We start from the raw sequence: 5,178 nt of genomic DNA on the forward strand, positions 1-5,178 counted from the left end.
TTAAACAGAGTTTTGCTTTTGTCACCCAGGCTGGGGTGCAGTGGCACAATCTTGGTTCACTGCAACCTCCGCCTCCTGGGTTCAAGCGATTCTCCTGCCTTAGCCTCTCGAGTAGCTCGGATTACAGGCACCCACCACCATGCCTGGCTAATGTTTGTATTTTTAGTAGAGACCAGGTTTTGCCATGTTGGCCAGGCTGGTCTTGAACTCCTGACCTCAGGTGATCCGCCTGCCTCAGCCTCCCAAAGTGCTGGGATTACAGACATGAGCCACTATGCCTGGCCTTCTGTTTTTTTTTTTTTTTTTTTGAGATGGAGTCTCGCTCTGTCGCCCAGGCTGGAGTGCAGTGGTGCGATCTCGGCTCACTGCAAGCTTCGCCTCCCGGGTTCACGCCCTTCTCCTGCCTCAGCCTCCCGAGTAACCGGGACTACAGGCACCCGCCACCACGCCTGGCTAATTTTTTTTCTATTTTTAGTAGAGTCGGGGTTTCACCGTGTTAGCCAGGATGGTCTTGATCTCCTGACCTAGTGGTCCGCCCTCCTTGGCCTCCCAAAGTGCTGGGATTACAGGCATGAGCCAACTCGCCTAGCCCTGTTTTGTTTTTTAAATGAGACAGGGTCTCGCTCTGTTGCCCAGGCTGGAATGCAGTAGGTGATCACAGCTGACTGCAGCCTTGACCTCCTGGGTTCAAGCGATCCTCCTGTCTCAGCCTCCCCAGTAGCTGGGACTACAAATGGGTGACCCCCCACTAGTTTTTGTTATTTTTAGCAGAGATGTGGTCTCACTATGTTACCCAGGCTGGTCTCAAACTCCTGAGCTCAAAGAATCCTCTCACCTTGGCCTCCCAAAATGTTGGGGTTATAGGCATGAGCCACCACGCCCAGCCTCTATTGTCACCTTGCTCATTGCTCTAGTTCTTTCTCTCCATCTGTCTTTTTCTCTTCTTCCTCTTTTGTCCTATTCATGTTTTTCTGTTTTTATTTCCAGCCAGGATCAGTGCTGGGGTTTGGTAAACATTACTATTTACTGAGTGCCTACTGTATACTGTGCCTTATGGACATTGTCTCATTCACTCACATAACATCCCTAGAGGCAGATGTTGTTATCTCCACTTTACAGTTGGAAAACTAAGGCCTAGGGAGGTGAAGTACACAGGCACCCAGATAATAACCTAGGTAGTATTGCCGTGCACTATGTGGTGTGCACAGGAGCAAGGCTCTTTTTTTTTTTTTTTTTTGAGACGGAGTCTCGCTCTGTCGCCGGGGCTGGAGTGCAGTGGCGGGATCTCAGCTCACTGCAAGCTCCGCCTCCTGGGTTCATGCCATTCTCCTGCCTCAGCCTCCCGAGTAGCTGGGACTACAGGCGCCTGCCACCTCGCCCGGCTAGTTTTTTTTTTTGTATTTTTTTAGTAGAGACAGGGTTTCACCATGTTAGCCAGGATGGTCTCGATCTCCTGACCTCGTGACCCGCCCGTCTCGGCCTCCCAAAGTGCTGGGATTACAGGCTTGAGCCACCGCGCCCGGCCAGGAGCAAGGCTCTTAACTCCGATGCCATCTACCTGTTATTGGTTCTACCTGAATATCTTTTTTTTTTGAATTATATACATATTTTAAAATAGAGACGGAGGCCAGGTGCCGTGGCTCACACCTGTAATCCCAGCACTTTGGGAGGCCGAGGCAAGTGGATCACTTGAGGTCAGGAGTTTGAGACCAGCCTGGCCAACATGAAAAAACCTCCTCTCTCCTAAAAATATAAAAATTAGCCAGACACATGCCTGTAATCTTAGCTACTTGGGAGGCTGAGGCAGGAGAATTGCTGTAACCCAAGAGGCGGAGGTTGCGGTGAGCCAAAATTGCGCCACTACACTCCAGCCTGGGTGACAGAGTGAGACTCTGTCTTAAAAAATAACATAGGCCGGGCGTGGTGGCTCATGCCTGTAATCCCAGCACTTTGGGAGGCCAAAGCGGGTGGATCACCTGAGGTTGGGAGTTTGAGACCAGCCTGACCAACATGGAGAAACCCCGTCTCTACTAAAAATACAAAATTAGCCGGGCGTGGTAGCGCATGCCTGTAATTCCAGCTACTTGGGAGGCTGAGGCAGGAGAATCACTTGAACTCAGGAGCCAGAGGTTGCGGTGAACCGAGATTGCACCATTGCACTCCAGCCTGGGCAACAAGAGTGAAACTCCATCTCAAAAAATACATAAAAACAAATCTGATCATGTCACTGCCCTGCTTAAGGCTTCATTAGCTTACTCTTGCCTCAAGATAAAGTCCAAGTTTATTATTATTTTTTTTTAAGAAACTGAATCTCCCTGTCACACAGGCTGAAGTGCAGGGGCACAATCATAGCTCACTGAGGTCTTGAACTCCTAGGTGCAAGGGATCCTCCCCCTCAGCCCCTAGTTATTTTTTGTAGAGATGGGGTCTCACTTTGTTACCCAGGCTAGCCCAAGTATCTTAATATGGCCTTCCAGCCTATCATGACCTGACGTCTATGCGACTTCCCCATCCTGTATTCTTCTTCTTTTTTTTTTTTTTTGAGACAGAGTTTTGAGTTTTGCGTTTGTCAGCCAGGCTGGAGAGCAGTGGCGTGATCTCAGCTCACTGCAACCCCCGCCTCCCAAGTTCAAGCAATTCTCCCACCTCAGTCTCCCGAGTAGTTGGGACTACAGGAGCCACATGCCCGGCTAATTTTTATGTTTTTAATAGAGACGGGGTTTCACCATGTTGGCTAGGGTGGTCTTGAACTCCTGAGCTCAGCTAATCCTCCTGCCTCCGACTCGCAAAGTGCTGGGATTATAAGCATGAGCCACGACTCCCAGCTGTGTATTCCTCTCCTTACATACTCCTGAACTTGCTATCCAAGGAATGTGCATCTCCCTCAGGTCTCAATTCCCTTCTCCAAAAACCTTTCCTTGACCCTCCTATTCTATTGGGTGCTCCACCTGTGAACTTTCATGGCTATATGTGAGTTCAGCACCCAACCTTTATTGAGTGCTTACTATCTACCAGGCATTGTTCTAAGGTCCTTCCACTGTCTTATGAGGTAGGTGCTAGTATTTTCATTTTATGGAGAGGTTAAATGTAACTGCCTACATGTTTACGGGCAAATGGAGGCGGAGCCAGGATCCTGAAACAGTTCTGCTTACCTGGTCTGAGCCTTTTTTTCTTTTTGAGATGGAGTCTTGCTCTCGTTGCCGACTGGAGAGCAATGGGTGATTTGGCTCACTGCAATCTCCGCCTCCCAGGTTCAAGCGATTCTCCTGCCTCAGACTCCTGAGTAGCTGGGATTACAGGCACTCGCCACCATGCCTGGCCAATTTTTTGTATTTTTAGTAGAAACGGGGTTTCATCGTTTTGGCCAGGCTGGTCTCAAACTCCTGACCTCAGGTGATCCACCCACTGCGGCCTCCCAAAGTGCTGGGATTACAGGCATGAGCCACCATGCCCAAACTTGTCTGAGCTCTTAATCACTGGGCTGTATGGCACTTATTCCCCAGTCCCCCAAGCAGAGGGCCTTTATCTTGCAGGAATTCAATAAAATGGGAATCATAATAATCAGAAATTCAAATACTTCCTGACCAGGCTTTTTTTTGTTGCAAGTGCCAGAAATCTAAATAAAACAGACTTAAACCAAAGAGGGATTTGTTGGTTCATCGAACTGGGATGGCAAAGCATGAACTGGAGGCCAGAGTCTCAGTTAATGTCATCTCTCCAGCTCCCAGCTGTTTGTCTCTGCTTGGTTTTCTTCTGTCTGCAGCGGGCTCCTCCAGCAGCTGAGACCAATTACCTTCTCTTTTAGCAACTCCATTAGTAAAATAACTTTATTCTCTCCCAGTGATTAATTTCAGAGGACACCAATTGAATCTGAACTACAGTTTAGACCTGTGACTGGCCTAAAGCAGGCCATGTGGCCATCTAGGGTACCAAACACCATGACCAAGGACCACATGGCAGACAAAACACATCCACTACAGTTAGCATTTGAAACATTTCTTTCAGAGATAAGGTCTTACTCTGCTGCTTAGGCTGGAGTGCAGTGGTACAATCACAGCTTACTATAACCTTGAATTTCTGGCCCCAAGTGATCTTCCAACCTTGGCCTCCCAAGATCTTGAGATTGCTGATGTGAACCACCAAGCCCGGCCAGCATTTATTTTCTTTTAAAATTTATTATTTGAGACGGGGTCTCACTGTGTTGCCCAGGCTGGTCTTGAATTCTTAAGTTCAAGCAATTCTCCTGCCTCCGCCTCCCAAAGTGCTAGCATTATAGGCAGTGAGCCACCACACCCGGCCCTGGCCAGCATTTGTTGACTAATTTAGTGCCAGGCTCTGAGCTCTGGTTTTCTCCAGTATCCGCTAACCTAGTGATTTTCAACCCTGGGAGACCGTCAGAACCTGGAGGGCAGTTTGGGGTCAAGAATTTGCCTAACAAGTTCCAGGTGCTGCTGGTGCTGCTGGAAGGACCCCATTCTAAGAACATTGCTCTAAATTTTGTTCTTGACTAGACCACAGCAATGATATCACTTGGAAACTATTTAGAAACCAAAATAAATAAACAGACCAGATCTTAGGCTCCACTTCACACCTACCGAAAACATTTTAATTTTACAAGATCCCAAGTGTATTTGTATGCATGTTAGATTAAGAAAAAACCCAAGAGGAGAGACCTAAGAGCACAACTGTAGACATGAAGGGACCTAACTTCCAATCCCAACCCCTCCCCGCTTCAGGCTTGCACAACCAACCAGCTGCTAACAGACCTGAAGGAGTTGGGTGCAAGGTTGGAGCACATCTGGGTGCTGTTTATCTACCTTGGAGATCTTCCTGAAGGGCTTTGCAGGAGGTGGGGAGAAGGGGCTATCACTTCAACCTACTCTTCCACCTGCTGACCCTTGCGGGGACCCAGCTGGTCAGCAGGGTTTCCTCCTAGGGGCTCAGAGGCTGGAGACTTCATCAGGCCAGGGAAAAGAGGCAGCCCAAGGGGCTGGGGCTTGCTGGGGAATATACAGCAGGAGGTGATTGTGCCCCTTGGAGGTGGAGCTCCACAGGGGACCTGGGCTAGAGTCTGGAGAACGGAGCTCAGACCTGAGAGTCCTGCAAGGGAAGGGGCTTTTCCTGGCTGTCTCCCCAGGCCCTGGACCTGCTTAGGGTGACCTGACCATTCTTCAGAAC

Source organism: Rhinopithecus bieti, unplaced genomic scaffold (genome assembly GCF_001698545.2).
Source record: "Rhinopithecus bieti isolate Rb0 unplaced genomic scaffold, ASM169854v2 scaffold_10347, whole genome shotgun sequence".
NCBI classification, from domain to species: Eukaryota; Metazoa; Chordata; class Mammalia; order Primates; family Cercopithecidae; genus Rhinopithecus; species Rhinopithecus bieti.